This window comes from Amborella trichopoda, chromosome 10 (genome assembly GCF_054954075.1).
Source record: "Amborella trichopoda isolate Santa Cruz 75 chromosome 10, AtrichopodaSantaCruz75HAP2 v2.0, whole genome shotgun sequence".
Lineage (NCBI taxonomy): Eukaryota > Viridiplantae > Streptophyta > Magnoliopsida > Amborellales > Amborellaceae > Amborella > Amborella trichopoda.
Window position 1 is genome coordinate 22,551,297 of NC_142345.1, and position 17,821 is coordinate 22,569,117.

The 17,821-nt window shown below is 41.0% G+C and overlaps 1 long non-coding RNA gene across 1 annotated transcript; it reads right to left on the bottom strand.

The window, feature by feature from the left end:
• Positions 1 to 5,810: 5,810 nt before the first annotated feature.
• LOC148780079 (uncharacterized) lies at positions 5,811 to 7,569 on the bottom strand. Its single transcript, XR_016043143.1, has 2 exons — positions 7,241 to 7,569; positions 5,811 to 6,272 (listed from the first exon to the last, which is right to left on the bottom strand). It is a non-coding gene; the product is annotated as an uncharacterized LOC148780079 (long non-coding RNA).
• Positions 7,570 to 17,821: the final 10,252 nt, after the last annotated feature.

Below are 17,821 nucleotides of genomic sequence, written 5' to 3' on the forward strand. Positions count from 1 at the left end.
TGTGGAAAGTCTTGGATCCTCAATGAACCTTTTTCAAAACTGAAAGGGATATCACTTTCTTTCTTATATTTATTTTTAGCTGCATTAGTACAACGATCCATACTGGTGAATTGCCGATGTCTGTTTTATAAAACCTAGATCAGTGGGGTTGATCTTTCACCCACAAATTTATGTCAGATTACTGGTTCAGTGATCAAAATCAGTTTGAATTGGTGATTTAAAAAATATTAAAATAAATAAAGTAAAATAAAATAAAAAATCGAGGTCGAGGTTTATGGCATGGTGTTTAAGGGGAACTAAAAAATATATTAAATAAGACTAAAAATAAGAATATATATATATATATATATATATATATATAAATAAATAAGGGAAAAACTCCCAGACGGTGTCCAGCATAGAAACAATAGTTAGGTGGAGCAACAATCGTCCATCATTCCCAGACGAATGGCACTAAAACTTTTAAAACAGGGGGGCTCTCACGTCTCTATTTCTCTCCCCATTTTCCCTCCATCTCCCTATCTTCCTTCCATCTCTCTCTCTCTCATCCCCAAAGTTGTCTCTCCAACTTCCCCATTTTTGCTCCGTTTCTCTCTCCCTTATTTTTCCTCCCACCAAGCTCTCTGCGTGGAAATCCAATGAGAATGAGGGATAGATCAGCCCTAATCTCTAATCAAAATTGGTAAGAACTCTCTACTCTATAGAATGATCAAACAACTGACTATCTCAAAGAAATTAATCTATAGAGATACTTTTTGTTTAAAAAACCAACCCAAGATATTCCAACCAAAGACCCAAAACAATAATCTACTTCAAGGAAAAAAATGGTGTCCAAAATTTATGATGTGTGCGATTCGCTGGCAAACCCAATCTAGCCCCTGGTCTGATTCAAGGGCCACACTAGATAATCCCCCACTCTTTATGTCTCCTCCTCTCTTCTGTTTTTCTCTCTTCCCCTCTCTTTTTCTTTCTCTCTCCTCTCTTCTCATTCTCTCTCCCTCTCTGTCTCCCCTTCCCTCCTGTCTCTCTCTCTTCCTCTCCTCTCCCTCTCCTCTCCTCTCCCCTTCTCTCTCTCTCTCTGAGATCAGCTCTAATCTTTAATCAAAATCGATAAGAACTCTCTATTATCTATAGAATGATCAAATGACTCGCTATCTCAAAGTAATCAATCCATAGAGATACTGCATTTCTGTTTAAAAAACTAACCCAATACCCAAAAAAAAAATATGCTTCAAGGAAAAAAAATGGTGTCCAAAATTAATGACGGGAAGAAATTTTTGCTCCACCTTTCTCACTCTTTCCCATTTTTCCTCTCTTTCTCTCCCTCATCCCCAAAAGGCTTAGCTAGAAAGAAAAAATTTCCTTAGAAAAGAAAAAGCGTACTGTTGCAGTAGGGCAAAATCCTTATCTTTTTTTTTTATGTTTTATGTTTCTTTCTTAGATATAGTAAACAAAGTCCATGCATCGAGGAAAAATATGGTGTCCAAAATTTATGCTTCAAGGAAAACAATGGTCTGAAGAAATTTGTGCTATCTCAAGCAATCAATCAAATAGCTGACAGACTTTCTTGATTGTATGTGTCGAAAGATTGTTTTTTTGTTTTGTTTTTGTTTTTTCTTTTTCCACTCTAGTATTCCCCCAATTAAAAAAAAAAAATGATTCAAATTCTTTATTATCCAAAATCCCTAGATTATTGATTTTTTCTATAAGAAACAAAGAAATATTACTGTTACAGTAGGGCAAAATGCACATTTTTTTTTTATTTTTTTTCTTAATAGATACAGTTGAATGAATTATTAATATTATAGATACTATCATCGTGCTTTTTATTGTTTTTGGTTCTATGAAGAGGTTATGATTTTCAAGTGCTGCGTAAATTTTGAATTTTTGCTTAAGTTACAATGTAATTTAATTTTTTTTATCTAATAGTGCTCAGAAATTTGGAATTAAATGTCTTTATTGCAATTAATTTTTATGTCATGCTTTAGTTACAATGTATTTTTTTTTTTTTTTATCTAATAGTGCTCAGCAATTTGGAATTAAATGTCTTTATTGTGATTAATTTTCATGTCATGGTTGTATTACTTTGTTGTTGTTCTTCTCAAAAATTTGGAATCAAATGTCTTTATTGTGATTATTTGATTGGAGTTCTATTTTTTGTTTTTATTCTTATTTTATGTCATGAAGTTCTATAGATTTTCTCAATGCACAAATTCTTTTGGGAATTTCAAAAACATTGTTTTTCTAGTCATAGTTTGCCATGCTTCAATAAAAAAGGAAGCCGTAGTCCCCATGGTTGCCTTTGCTTTTCTGCAATATGTAAGCGTATATGTGAATTCTGAAGTTTTGGTGGCATTGAATGGGCATACATCAACATGTGTGCCTTCTTCTATTGACTTCTCCAATCCTCCAATTATAACAAGAGTGGTGAAGTTTTATATGGGATTAGATTGAGCCTCATTGGAATTTCTTCTAAATAGTGGTCAAGGTATTAGACATTAGTTAAGAAAGTGAAAGTTTCCATATTTGTTGTTGTTTTATGGATTACATGAATAGAATGAAATGTCTTATGGATGCCTCATCATCAATGTGTGTGCCCCTTTCCCTCGACTCTACAAATTATAACAATGTGGATAACCTTGATGCTGATACTATGGTACAGGAATCCTACAATAATACTCCCTCTGATGAGGAAATAGTGGTATTGAATGGGCATATATTGTATGTGCCCCTTAACCTTGATGCTGATGCTATGGTAGAGGAATCCTACCATAATATTCCCTCTGATGAGGAAATAGTTGCATTGAATTGGCATACATCAATGTATGTGTGTGCCCCCTTTCCCTCAACTCCTCCAATTATAACAAGATGGATGACCTTGATGCGGATACAGTGGTCCCATTGAATGGCAATTAAGGATCCTTTAACTGTAGATACGGAGTCGGCAATTGAGAGTGGGCAAGGTATTTAATGATGAAGATGAAGCTTATGCCTACTACAACCAGTATGCAAAACTCACGGGGTTTGGTATAAGAAGAAGAAGTACTGAAAATAGAAAAAAAGGTGAAAGAATCAGTTGAGTTTTTTAATGTTGTAGGCAAGGGTTTCGAAAGTAGATGTACGATGAGAGTAAAATTTCTCGCCCACACGTTAAGTGTGGATGTGAGGTAAAGTTATGTATTAGAAAGGATGACAACCAGAGATGGGTTGTCACTAAGTTTGTAAAAGATCGTACTCATGTTCTTACAAGTCCAGCTAAAACAAGATTCATTTGCTCTCATCAGAATATACCAAATACATTAAGGAAGGCGATTGACACCATGGAGACATCTATAGTTAAATCCTGGATTATAATGGATTACATTAGCAAAGAGGCTGGTGGGGCAAAAAATATCCCTTTCATTGAGAAAGGCCTTGATAATCACCTATGTAGGAAGAAAAAATAAATAAAAAGAAACGATAGGAATCTTGTTATGAGTTGGTTGCACTCGACAAAGGAATTGAATCCTACATTTTTTCATAGAGTACAACTTGATGAGTTGGGTAAGTTAACGAGTGTTTTATGGGTAGATCCAAGGCCTATATCATCGTACCAATTTTTTTATGATGTGGTAATGTTTGACACCACGTACCAAACAAATTATAGTAAATCATTTGGCCCAATCCTAGGTGTAAATCATCACGTGAGCACAATTTTTCTTGGTTGTGTACTCATCTTCAATGAGACTAGAGAGTCATTTATTTGGTTATTTAAGATTTCGGTAGAAGCAATGGGAGGACGCCACCCATGCACAATTATTACTAATCACGATTTGGCCATAACTGCTGTAGTTAAACAAGTGTTCCCGATAATAATCATCATACTTCAAGTGGCACATCATGGGAAAGATTAAATCAAAGCTAGGTCATGTTGCTCGTACACACCCATCATTCCTTGATGTGTTCCAAAAGTATGTTCTTATACAGTTGAACAATTCAAGACCGAAGTATAATCTTCAAACAGAAACTTGGCTCCCATGGTTATATGCATGCTGTAGTCAACGGGCTGATGCATATACATCTGATAAGTTCACGGCAGGCATGACAACCACATAACAGTGTGAAAGTTTCAATCCAGATCTCAAGATGTATGTCAATTTAGGAACAAGTATACCAACATTTTTTAATGCCATTGAAAAGATACAAGATAAAAAGTTCATTAAAGAGAAAGAAAATGACTCCAAAAATCTTACATCCACACCGGTACTAAAGACAACAATTAAGATCGAGAGGCATGCATCAAGGATTTACACTCAAAACGTTTTTGCGAAGTTTAAAGAAGAGCTTGTGAAGTCAACAGATAGCTGGATCAATTAGTTGAGGACAATGGTGAAGTTGTCAAATATAATTTGGAAGATCAATCCAACGTACTATTACATTCATCGAATCCAATAAGAAAGCCACATGTACATGTCAATTGTATGAGCATGATGGACTCCCTTATTCATATATGCCAAAGTTATTTTGTGTAGGGAAGGTAATGGAGATCCCACCTCATTACATTATGAGGCAATGGATAATGGAAGCAGTGAAAGTTATTGAGGGTGATAAAAGTGGTGCCAACAATTTGGCTCCATCTATTTTTCCTGGCTTCATTCAACAACATGAGGTTTATGAGTTTTTTCGAAAGGTTGTAGAACCCGCACTTGGAAATGAGGTATTCTTTGAAAAATTGAAAGCTTGCTTACCCAAGTGAACTAAAGAGTTCAATTCAACATAAAAGTCTTTGCTCGACATTGTGGCACCGACACCCTCCACTCAATGCAATATTATTCAAAATATACCTTGTAGTAGCAATAATTCAGTTGATGCTCAATCCCATGTGAATGTACTCAATCCACCACATTCTTATGCAAAGGGCCGACTAAGAGTCTTTAGGTTAAAACCTCAACGGGAGATGAAGCCACCAACCGAAAGGAAGTACAATGTTTGTAGCATAATTGGCATGACAATTGTCCAGTTAGGGCACGTGGAATGTAAGTGCTTGTTTTGTTTTCTGTACGACATTTTCAGAACATGATTTGAGTTGTAAATGCATGTCTATCTTTAGTTAACAAAAGTATCTCACCCTTGCTTGGACGTTACAAAGCCTTGAGTTATCCTTCATTATATTGGTCCTTCAATCCAGTTAACCTTGAATATAAGTTCCCTTTGTGCAACTAGAAATTGTTTAATATTCTCTCAAAAATTATATTACATGGCTGATATATTTTATTATGTTATTGTAGCGAGCTAGGCATATGATTGCTGATGATGACAGATGGGAGTGGTGCAATAGATCCATTTTGTTATATTTGGAAAGGAATCGCATTAAAGGAATTTGAGAAATACATTGATATAAACAAATTATTTTGTTATACTGGTTTTTGTTTGATGGGGATCTATGCATTGATGTGGACATATTTATATTTAGTTTTTTGTCAAACTTAAATTGAAATGGCAGTTCTACTAATGTACAAGTCCATTCATTCTCTCTCTCTCATATACTCTCACACACGTCCAACTATTATTGTGAGCACAAGGGCCTTTAAAAGGTTCTAAGCATTGCTATCTAGTTAGAGAAGATATTGAAATGCCATCAGCAATTGATCCAATCCATAACTCAATTAAGAAGCAATCTTTTATTCACAGAGAGAGAGAGAGTAGAGAAAATGATGATGCCATGCTCTCGTTGCATTTCCACTTGATCCAGATCCCAAACTCACTTCAGAAGCAATCTTTTTATTTCAAATAGAGAGAGTGGGGGGAGAGGGGAAGCCATGAGACTTTCATCAATTTCCTTTATTTTAAGCAATTTCTGTCATATATTCGTAAAAACAATTCTTGGAAAAAAAAAAAAAAAAAACGATTGTGATCATTCCATCAAGGAAAAATACAATAAGTTACATTACATATTATATTCAACAACTTATAACCTTCCCTGTAGTAAGCACCAAGTAATATTTGGGTATTGAACCATTGCCTGAAAGTCCTTGTTAGCTAAAGTTACAAATGACTGCGGGCCTGCATAAAACAAAAGGATTGGCAATATAACAAAGGAAATAACATATGTCATACCTATACCAAAGCTAATTAAAGCCTCAAGCACATCAGGAACAGAGCAGCAGCCATGCATCACTTTTACACCCATATTCATTGTTGATCCAACCCCCAAGCCTCTAGCCAATCCAACAAATGGCACCCACGCCATGCTCACTATGCTTACTTGAAAAACAATCTTCGTTGATAACTCACTATGCATAGATTGCAAGGTATGCATCAATTATGACTAGGAAAAAAGAGTTTTGAAATTCCAAAAACAATTTATGCATTTGAATAAACCTAAAGGACTTCATAGCATAAAATATAAATAAAAACTAAAAATAAAACTCCAATCAACTAGCGTCATGATAGTATCCACTAAACTTTGACATTGAATAACAACAAATTGGTATTACCATGGTGTAAAAATTAATCACAAAAAAGAACTTTAAATCCCAAATCTCTAAGCAGTATTGGATAAAACAAAAAAATTACAAGGTAATTGAGGCAAAAATTCAAATTTTTTAGGCCACCTGGAAAATATAACCTCTTCATAGACACCTAAATTCTTTTTTTCAAAGTAAGATAATAGTATCAACAATACTAATAATTTATTTTAGTGTATCTATGAAAAAAAAAATTAAACATAAAATCTTCATAGATGGCTAAGAAAATAATTCAAGGGAATATAATAGTATCAACAATACTAATAATTCATTTTACTTTATCTATAAAAGAAACAAAAAAAACAAGTAAGGATTTTTCCCTACTGTAACAGTAATATTTTTATTTAAAAAAAATTATTGAAGTATGTTTCCTTTCTAGCTATGGATTTTGCATGCTAAAGAATTTGAATCCTTGTTTTTCTTACATCCTTTAGCTTCCTTGAGAGAAAGCAAATATGTAGAGAGAGAGAGAGTGTTTAGGGGACATGGACGACAGAGGGAGGAAAAATAGGGGAGAGTGAGAAACGTGGAGTAAAAATTTCTTCACGCCATTGTTTTTCTTGAAGCAAAAATTTTGGACGTCATTTTTTTTCTTGAAAGAGATTTTCTTTTTGGGTCTTGGATTGAAGTATCTTGGGTTGGTTTCTAAAACACAAATGAAGTATCTCTATGGATTGATTGCTTTGACATAGAAAGTTGTTTGATCATTTTATAGAGAGTAGAGAGTTTCTTACCGATTATGATTAGGGATTAGGGCTAATTTATCCCTCTTCTTTTTACTTTTTGTATCGAGATTCCATGTTGAGAGCTCGCTGGGATGGAGAGAAAGAGAGATATGGGAGGAAAAAGGGGGAGAGAGAGGCAGAGAAAAAGTGGGGAGCGAACGAGACAGAGCTTGGGGGACGAGAGAGAGATGGAGGGAAGATAGGGAAAGGAGGGAAAATGGGGAGAAAAACAGAAACAGGAGAGCCCCCCTGTTTTAAAAGTCTTAATCTCGTTCATTCATTCAATAGGGACGACGGACGGTTACTGCTCCACCGAACTTACTGTTCCTATCGCTGGCCACCGTTCGGGAGTTTTTTCCTATGTCTCTCGATCTATATATATATATATATATATATATATATATATATATACATATATAAAAAAATGGCCACCGTTCGGGAGTTTTTTCCTCTGTCTCTCGATATATATATATATATATATATATATATATATATATATAAAAGGTTAAAGTTAGAAGAAGTTGTGATGGGTGTATTTATCAAAAAGATGATTATTTTTTGTTTAAAAAAATATTTTAATAGGTAGCTTAACCATTAAGCAAGAGTAAATTTGAAAATTTTATAAAATTACAATGGCACTTTAGAAGTTAATGTCTTAAAATTTTATTTGTAAAGTGCCATTGTCTTTTAGTAAAAATTCAACTTTACACTTTATAGAGATGACAAAAGTACCCATTGTCTTGTAGTAATATTTACAAAATTACTCTTACTTAATGATGAAGAGAACACAAAAAGTAACTTTGTTTTAAAATAGATTACAAAATTAGTAAATTCACCTATATCTTTAACCTATGTATTTTGAGGGGTTGTTAATTCTAGACAAGCCCACCTATATATATATATATATATATATATATATATATATATATATATATAGGAAAAATTTGGGGTTAGCCCACTAGCTCATATGAACATATGAGCCCAACGGTCCAGATTGAATCTGGGCCGATCTGACTATCACTAATGTCCGGTAGTTCTTGAATTTTATTTTATTTTCTACAGATACAAATCACTTGAAATTTTAGATATGTGTTATTCTCATCAAGTCACACCTAATAAAAATATAAAAAAAATTATTCGAGAAAATAAAAATGATCAAAATACCCCAAAATTCTTTCGGGGGTATTTTGGTAAATTTATTTCATGTAAAATATTTTTTTGATATTTTTCAAAGATTCACCTATGTTTTATAAACATATGCGTAAAATTTCAAGTGATTTATATTTGTAAAAAATAGATAAAATTCAAACACTACGAGACATCCGTAATCATCAAATCGGCCCAAATTCAATCTGGGCCGTTGGGCTCATATGTTCATATGAGCTAGTGGGCTAACCCCAGATTTTTCCATATATATACGAGAAAGTCTTCCTAACTAACGGCTATAGGTGATAGGGAACAATGATATCGTCTCTCTATTATCCACCGTATTTTTCAATTTAATGAAATGTAGGGTTGTGATCGAACAAAACCCCCACCTGCACGTGAAAAGTGATTGGCCCAAAAGCTTCAAACCCAAATTTAATTGAACCTATATCCCTCTCGTTTGCTCACTCTCTTCTCTGCCATAGACGCCCCTCTTATCACCTGCTGCCAGAGACACCCCCAATACCCTCTCAATCTTCCTAGTTGTCAAAGATGACACCAAAGGCCTCTAGACGTTCTTGGTTGCTACAGAAGTTGGAGTTCCACCACAAAAAGTTCTTGGGCATCAATTTAGGTGAGTTCACCTCAAATCTTAATCTCATTTGTGTGTTCTTTTTTTACTTGAATCCAACCCACATCTGAATAAACTCCAACCCTAAAGTAAGAATAAAACCCAATTTGTTTTCCAAAAATCAACACAAAAGTTTTTGATATATCCCAAAATGCTATATTCCAATAAAACCCTATGTTTTTCTCAGAACAAATCACCAAAAACAAAAGAAGAAATCACAAACATAGAAAATGAAAATGGAAGATAAAACTATATATGAGACAAGAAATTTTGGGTTTGGTTAAAAAAATATTTGGTGAAGGAAACTTTCTCTCTCCTCCTCTCATCTCTCTTTCTCTCTCCTATCCTCATCTCTCTCTTTCTCTCTCCTCCTCTTTTCTCTCTTTCTCACTCCTCTTTTTTTCTATCTCTTTCTCTCTACTCTCATCATCTCTGTTTCTCTCTCCTCCTCTTTTCTTTCTCTTTCTCTCTCTCTTCCTCTCTCATCTCTTTCTTTCTCTCTCCTCTCTTTCTTTCTCTCTCCTCTTTTTCTTCTCTCTGTCTTTCTTTCTCTCTGATCTTTCCTTACTCTTTTCTCTCTAATCATGGATGACGGTGTCTATCGTTGAGCTTGACCTCCTCCTTCTTCTCTTAATCTCCTAGAATATACACAGTGAGTCGGGCCTTAACCCGAGTGGCGGGCCGAGTCTCTATCTAAGTTCTCATGTCTCTTCTCACTTTTCATGGATGGCGGAATCCCATCGTCGTCCATGTTTTCTTTCCTTTCTCTCTCCTCTGTCATGGACGATAGAACCCCATCGTCGTCCATATTTTCTCTCTCTTATCGTGGACGGCAGAACCCCATCGTTGTCCATGTTTTCTCCCCTTTCTCTATCCTCTGTCATAGACGACGAAACCCCATTGTCGTCCATGTTTTCTCTCCCCTTTGTCATGGACGACAGAACCCCATTGTCATCCATGTTTTCTTCTTTCTCTCTCCTCTGTCATGGATGGAAGTTTCTCATTGCTGTCCATATTTTCTTCTTCTTTCTCTCCTCTATTATGGACGGTCGAATCCCATTGCTGTCCATGTTTTCGTCTTCTTTCTCTCTGCTCTATCATGGACGACAGAACCCTATCTCCGTCCATATTTTCTCTCTCCTATATCATGGACGACAGAACCCCATCGCCGTTCATGTCTTCTTCTTCTTTCTCTCTCCTTTGTCATGGACGGCAAAACCCCATCGCCGTTGTTGGAAGGTATTTTTCATCAACATGGGGCCCCTGCTCAATAAGGACCTAACAAGAGTAGAAATTCGGCCAGTCTCATAATAGCCCCAAAACTTGCCAAGATCTTCATGAGGTCTCTTAAGAGTCTCCTGTCAAGTTTTGTCACAGTCCGACATGTCTAAGGCAGTGCAGACTGAGAAACAGTTCCGGTAGAATCAACCTTGAGCACCCTGAACGGACCCTTATAACTACAGCTACATCTTCAGAGTTTCAAACTGCTATGGGACACCACCGTTGGATCCGGTATGGTTGAAAACCCCCAAGGGTCAAGTTTCAACTCAAATGGACATTCCAGGAAGAAGTTATAGGTGAAAGAGTGAAACGCTATTCTTGTGCGGCCACCCTGCAACACTACACCATTGAAGGGACAGTCACGACCAGTGACTTTCAACGCTCATATCTCACTCGTCCTAAGTTAGATTGCCCTCAAGTTTGGTGAGCATGTTCGTCTAGTCAAGACGAGCGATTCGATATATGACACGCCTCGTGACGATACCCGAGCGAGAAGAAAAGCTAGAGAGAAGTTGCTGATCCGTGAAGAAAGTGCAGGAAAATCAGCAGCATGGTGCCTCTCTCGAGTGGGCAAATCACGTCACTCGCGAGCCCCATCGACGCGAGATCAATTCCATTGCGAGCGTAAGGTCTCGGGCTATCCTTGACCCGAACCCCGTACATGATTAATGGCCGGATTCTACACACGAAGCCGACGGACCGACTGCAAATTTCGTCATCCGAATCCTTGATTCTGGCCAAAATTCCAAACTTGTAAAATCTTCGTCCGGCCACGAAATTGAGTTGCATTTAGTGGTTCATGATCGTAGTGGCATGGTCAGTGTGATTCAACAAAGAAAATACAGAAAAATATCAAGGAACGAACACACTATCGATCCAAAATTTCTAAATATACTCAACTTTCAAGTTGGAATCAAATCACGATCTGTGGCTCAAAGTTGGAATCAAATCGATCGTCATGTCAAGCCCTACAAGAAAAAAATCATCTTAGGATCAACTAGGCAAAAAAAGACCTTAGATCAGCCATGCAAGATCACGCAAGACTTAGGGCAACACAGGGACTGTTATGAAATTCCATGACTTATTTGAAAGGGGCAATCTATCATTTACGACCCTATTTTCTAATTTCTTGTATTTTAATTTAATATTAATTCTCAATAGTTAGGGTTACTTTTGATCATCCACCCATATTTGGGGCATACTTCTATATATACGTACCATTATTGTAAGCAAAAAAAGGAGGAAGAGGCATACACACACAAGAGAGAGTCTTCACTTAACACAAGTTTCTCTTTCTTACTATTGTAGTGTCACGTTTGAGAGAGAGAGTGAGTGAGAAACATTTTAACCGGTACCCCTAGGGTTGAGGTAAACTTTCTCCTTTTTTTTTTTTTCTTTTCTTGCTCTTCTCCCTCTTCTTCGTCTGAGCTCCTTGCAGAGGTCGTCCATGGCAGTGGCAGTGCCATGCATGCTGCTCCCTTGGTCTCACAAGTTGTGCATGGCGATTGCAGTGCCATGCACGAGTTCCCCTCCCCTTCTATTTATCTGTCTCTTTCTTCCAGTGAAGTCTATAGATGGTGCTGCTTATCGCTGTCCATAGACATAGCTGTGACGTCTCGACGAAGAACCCAGATGACGAAGCTTGTTACCGCCTGCAGAGGTCTTTCTCTGCGGAGCATCTAGCGAAGACAACAATACCTATCACTGCCTGCTAGAGTCTTTGGCAACACCTATCACTGTCCATGAGCCTCCTCCATGTGCTCGGTGCTTGTCGCTGTTTCCCGTGCGTCTCGCACCTATCGCCGTGCTATCTAGGAGAAGCTATCACCGAGTGCCTCTTCAAGAGCTAGCGTCATCCACAAGGGATGCGCCATCTCCTTGGATTGTTCACCACGATGCCTATTGATGTTCGGACTTCCCATTCTCTTTGCCGTCTCGTTTTCTCCTCTCCACATCTTTCCCCTCTCACTTTATTGAGGATAGACCTAGCCTATCATCAATACGCTGATCTCGGTTTCGAGTAGTATTGCTGTCGTGCTGGTTCTGAGAACCATGCCCATCTTACTACCACTCCGAGCCGATAATTTATGGTTGTCATACTAGTCTCACCCCCACGTCAAGCTCTCTGCTCTTTTTCATATTTCACCGAACCTTGCACTTCATCGCCTTCTCATCTGAATGTGCATTGCCCAAAGACAAGGTGAGTCCTTTCGACCCACTTGTCTTACAAATTAACCATAGAAGTGTTGTGCAAAAAAAAGAAGAGGATTACAGGACAAGGGAGGCGATTCCGGAGCAGCTTAAGCAACTGGGGGGCTTTCTTCATGATCTAAGAGGGCATTCAGTTGCGAGCCAGCCAGAGTAAGTCCCAAACCCACCTAAAATTCCTCTTTTATTTATTGGTTGGTATACCTGCCCTTTTCCTAGAGCAAGGTTCTAAGAGAGCAATCTCAAATCCTGGGTTCCCCAGATCACCTAGATCCGGAGATCGAGGTACCTAACTAGCTTGGCGAATCCACTAGGGACTTACTACCCCTTGGTCGGTTTGCTCTTGTTTGACCAATTTCCTTTTTTTACTTTCTGCACCTATTTCTATGGCACCTGGGTTGTTCAACCCGTTCATCCGGGTCGTGGACTTCCTTATCCCTGAACTTGTAGCTATCTCAGGGAAATGAGTCGCTCAAGCCTCTTTCCATACTCTCCTTCTGAGTTAAGACTCATGATCTGGCTCCTAGGTTCTCATCTGGATCGGTGCGAGAGGGGCCTTAAAGGTCCTTGCCTCCCTGCTTTCTCACCCTGGTGGGCTCTCCACTAAGGCCCCTTGCATGGGAAGCACTCCTGCTGTTGCACGCCCTACTACTGGCAAATCTTATGCCAGTCATACTACTGCGATACACCGAAGGCTGCCCCGTCCATCCTTGCGAAGGGCAAGAAAGCTGATGTCGCTCCTGAGGTTCGCCGTAAGGCAACCCCCTATGCTCCTTCACTACTTCGAGCCTCCACACCTGGAGGGTTGGTACACAAAGGCAGAGGTCCTAAGGTCTTCATCCCTCGCACACACTCAAAGGCTCGTGGTCTATCCACTCGAGCCACACCTTGAGGCAACCCTCATGTTGCCTTGAGCTCGCATCCAGGGCCAGACCTTCTTCGGTCAATTACATACGCCATGCATTCGCTTTCCACAACTCGGGGAAGTGCTAGCTCTATGCCACCTCGAGCATCGGAGGGTTGACTGTTCCCTCTTCCCTCCCGGCACACACAGCTTCACCTTGTGAGAGACAACCTCCCGCTTTGTCCCTCATAAATACAAGCTCGTGGGTCTTGGCCTCCTTAGGTCAGACCCATTGGCCGAGCCCAGGTTGACTCCTAAGTCACCTCGACGGCTAACCCTAAAGGTGCACACGCACCATCTTTTTAGGTCCCTCTCGGATCCAAACTCAGGCGGAGTCACGAACTAGCTTCTTCCTTCGCTGCTTCCTCGACGTCTGGCAAGCACCTCGAGCCCTGGTATTCAAAGGTCTTACCTAAGAGTACCATCTTGAGCCAGCCCCGGGTCAACTAAACACCCAAGCCTCATAAAGGAATTCGGGGCAATGACTTGATGTCAAACAGAGGCCTCCAGCCTCCAAGACAAGAACCCAAGCTACGCTCCATCCTTGGGCCCCAGTCCCACCTCCAAATCATAGACATGGCCCTCGCCTGTTCGAAGAAAACAGGGTAGTCCAGGTCTCAGGCTCGATTATGGAATGAGGTCTACAGCCGCCTTAAGATCAAGCAGGAAAGAGGCCTGCAGATCCTGACCAGGGAAACCTCCAAGGCAGTTGAGGTCACCACCCCCGACGACCTCCTACCTTGTAATCCCTTCTTCCCTCTTCAAACTCCGGATCCTGATCAAGTCCAGAAATACTGTTTGGTGATCAACATCCAGAAGTCACGGTCTCAAGTCCGTCAAGAACTGGTCCTCACAAGATCGGCATACAAAGCTCGAGTCCAATCGGGGCAAGCTGAGCCCCTCCAGACTAACTTTCCACGCACGGCTCACCAGCCTCGGCAGTCTGCTGCATCACCTGACTCTGGCCTCTCAGAAGAAACGATCAGTGTCATGGTAATCAATGACCCGAACGACGCTCAGGAGGAGCGGATGAACAAGTTCGAGGAAATGATACAAGCCATCCTTGGAAAGATGGAGCACCTAGGCGCCTCCAGGTCCCCTTCTTCGTCTGATTCCCCGACCGGTGAGGACACAACTCCTAGGAAGACTCCGCCTCCGGTCTCCCAAGACAAATCCTCTTCTCGCGTGGTCTCCCAAACTGACATAGATGCTATGGTGGCCCATAGCCTCAAGAACAAGGTCCCGGGCATGCAGGAGACACCACTATACTAAAATTCGTATCCTTCGTACATTGACCAAGTGTCGTTCCCCCCGAACTACCCAAAAGGGAAACTCCCCCTGTTCAATGGTACCACGTCTCCTCCCTAGCATAAGACCCACTTCCAAGGGGCCTGCTGGGAGACAGCAATTGATGGACGTCTCCTACTCTGCCAGTTCATCGAGACTCTAGAAGGACCAGCCTTCCAGTAGTATGCTCGATTGCCACCAAACTCGGTGCACACTTGGCAAGAAATAGAGCTGTTGTTCTACCAACGCTTCTATGAAGTCCAAAGGAACGTGGAAACCATCGAGCTCCTCACCTTGATGTAAGAACCTGGTGAGCCGATTGACAAGTTCATCATCTGATGGAGAGAGTTGACGACCTTTCACGCCACTCCTATGACCAAGAAGGAAGCAGTCATTACCTCCATACGAAACATGGTTCCCGAGATCGCCCTTGATGTCGAGGCATCCAATCCACCCTCCATGTCAGAGCTCATCTCTAAGGAAGTTTGTATGGAGGGATTGTTCAAGCACCACGACAACCCTCATCAACAAACCTCCAGCTCAAACTCTCGCTCTAGTAGTCGGGTCAACTAAAAGGTAGTGATCAACACGACCGTCACCGTGTTTGACACAAATGGCACGGCTTCCCAAACTCTCGACCTCCCTAAAGCACATACGCCTTAGGCCAGGGGCAAGCAACAATCCTATAATGCCATTCTGCCTTCTAAAAATAGTAAGCAGAATGACTATTAGACTTAGTACCAGAATAAGGTTTACCCCTTTGACACGGAGTGGACCCTTACACTACTCCAACTGTTGTTAGAACATAATATGATCTACCTGCCAGAGGTCACCATTGTAGAGTCGCCGGGGCAGGAGTCGAATGAGAAGTAATGTGCTTATCATTGGAGAGTAGCCCACCCCACTCACGACTGCTACAAGCCCAATGAAACTATCGAGGCCCTTATCAACAAGGGCCAGATAAAGCTCGAAGAGTTGAAAAAGGCATTCGGGGCAGCTGAGGCATCTCACATAGTCACGATCCAAGAGGACGACGGGGCACCCTCTATTCTTCGTGCATTTTTCTCTATAATGCTTGAAGGAGGGATCACCACCCCAAAGCCGACAAGGCATCCCAAGTTCCTGCCTCCAGGGATCGAGAATCTATGGTGCGTGTACCACGAGTATGAGGTCATGACATCAGGGAGTGCACCGGCTTCCATAAACTCTTGGCACAAAAGATGCAGCAGTGTCAGGAGGTTCAAGGAGACCCAGCAAGACGCCCTGAGGTCCCTCTTCCACTTGTGAAAGAAGACCCCTTGACGCAAGCCTAGTAAAATACTTAGCAAGACCCCCTGCAGGCCCTCTTTGAGGTAATTCTCCAGCAGGGTCTTGTAACCCCCAAGTCAGCTAGACAGCCTAAGTGTCTTTCCCAGGGTACAGAAAACCTCTGGTGCCCCTATCACCAAGTGTGGGTCACAAACTCAAGGAGTGCATTGGGTTCATAGCCAAAGTCGCGGAGAAAGTCCAGCAAGGCCACATCGTCTGTGCGGTTCTCTCAGGACACGTCCAAGCCCTCGCTCCCATTCAAGAGGAAGCTCTGCTACAAACCCTTCATGAGCATGCACTGGATCTTTCAGATCCCTTGACCTTTCAGCCTTGGGAAGTCTACCATAGGCGAAGTAGGCTCAAATCCCTGAAACGTGAGGCAGTCCACCAAGCTAGGGCCACTCACTAGTCTAATGGGGCGGTTCAAACACCCCCTCATGGATCCCGAAGGAGATGGTAAGCACCTAGGTGAGCCTGTCGAAGGAATCATCTTCCTCAGCCACTAGTCGAGGAAGAATTCCTCAGGCCCCTTCCACCGTTACCAACCTTACAGGACTTCATCCTAGGCGCAGCTCGCCTCATCTTATCATCCAATTAGGTAGACGGCCCTGAGTTATCAATATCTCAAGAGTCGGCCAAAATGGGTGACGACTTTAAAAGCACCCCTTGACGGTCAAAGCCGGGGCATGACCTTAAATACCCCCTGCAAACGTCCAATCCCGACGACAACCTAAGAAGCTGCTCGGAACATTCTAACTGTTCTTCTCCTTTCACCTCCTCTATTCCTTCTGTAGGTACCGCTCGACGATGTTCAGATTTTGACACTCTAAACAAATAGTTCGGGGACACCAGCCTCACCATGCTGCAGCAAGAGTGCCTCAGAGAGATGCTGGCCCAGGCGGCTGGCTTCTATAAAGCTGCTGACGCCTTGTCAATCTGAGCAAAGACCGAGTCATCTTTAGTTCTTGTTCCAAAGAGGCCTCCCACATGGTGCAAATCTTGGAAGTATCAACTCGCATGGGGAAAATGGGTCTAAGATCAGAAAAGAAGCTATAACCCACACCTCAAAAGCTCAAGGTCCTCAAACTTCCTGATCCTTTACTTTCCCCTAAACCTAAACCTCAAACTTCTACATCCCTAATAAAATTCCCTATCACTTTCCCATCAACCCAGACCGTACCGGCTGAACAAAGTCAGCCAGTGTCACAAACCAGAGCTCAACCGAAGCCTGTTCCTAAGCCTACCCTACCACTTACACTAGTGATTGGATCAAGAACACAGAAGACGAACGAGGATAAAGTAAAATACGACGTAATTAGGCACTTGAGAAAGCTTCCAGCCCTTTTAAGTATCTATGATGCCCTCTTGCTGTCTAGAGACTATCGTATGGATCTGGTCCAAGCTCTTTCTAACCCAGAGGTGTATGAGATTGAGGTGGAACCTATTAACGTTGATCCAGCCATCCTGAGTGGGTGTCTGACAATCTCATTTTCTGAAGATGACCTTCAGTTGGGAGGCAAATTCCAAAATCGCCCCCTCTTCGTGAATGGTGAACTGCATGCCTACCCTCTCAATTGAATCATGCTAGACGGAGGGTCAGCAGTTAACCTAATCTCAAGGAGGATTCTCACCCGACTGGGATTAGGGTCTGACTACCTCACTCCTACCCACATCACCGTGCAAGGGTTCAACTGGTTAGGAGAAAAGCCAGCCGGCACAGTGCGTCTTCGCCTCAAGATCGGTGATCTCAACGATTACGCTCAGTTCCTTATAATCGACACCGATACCTCTTACAATGTCCTGCTTGGTCGTCCTTGGCTTCACG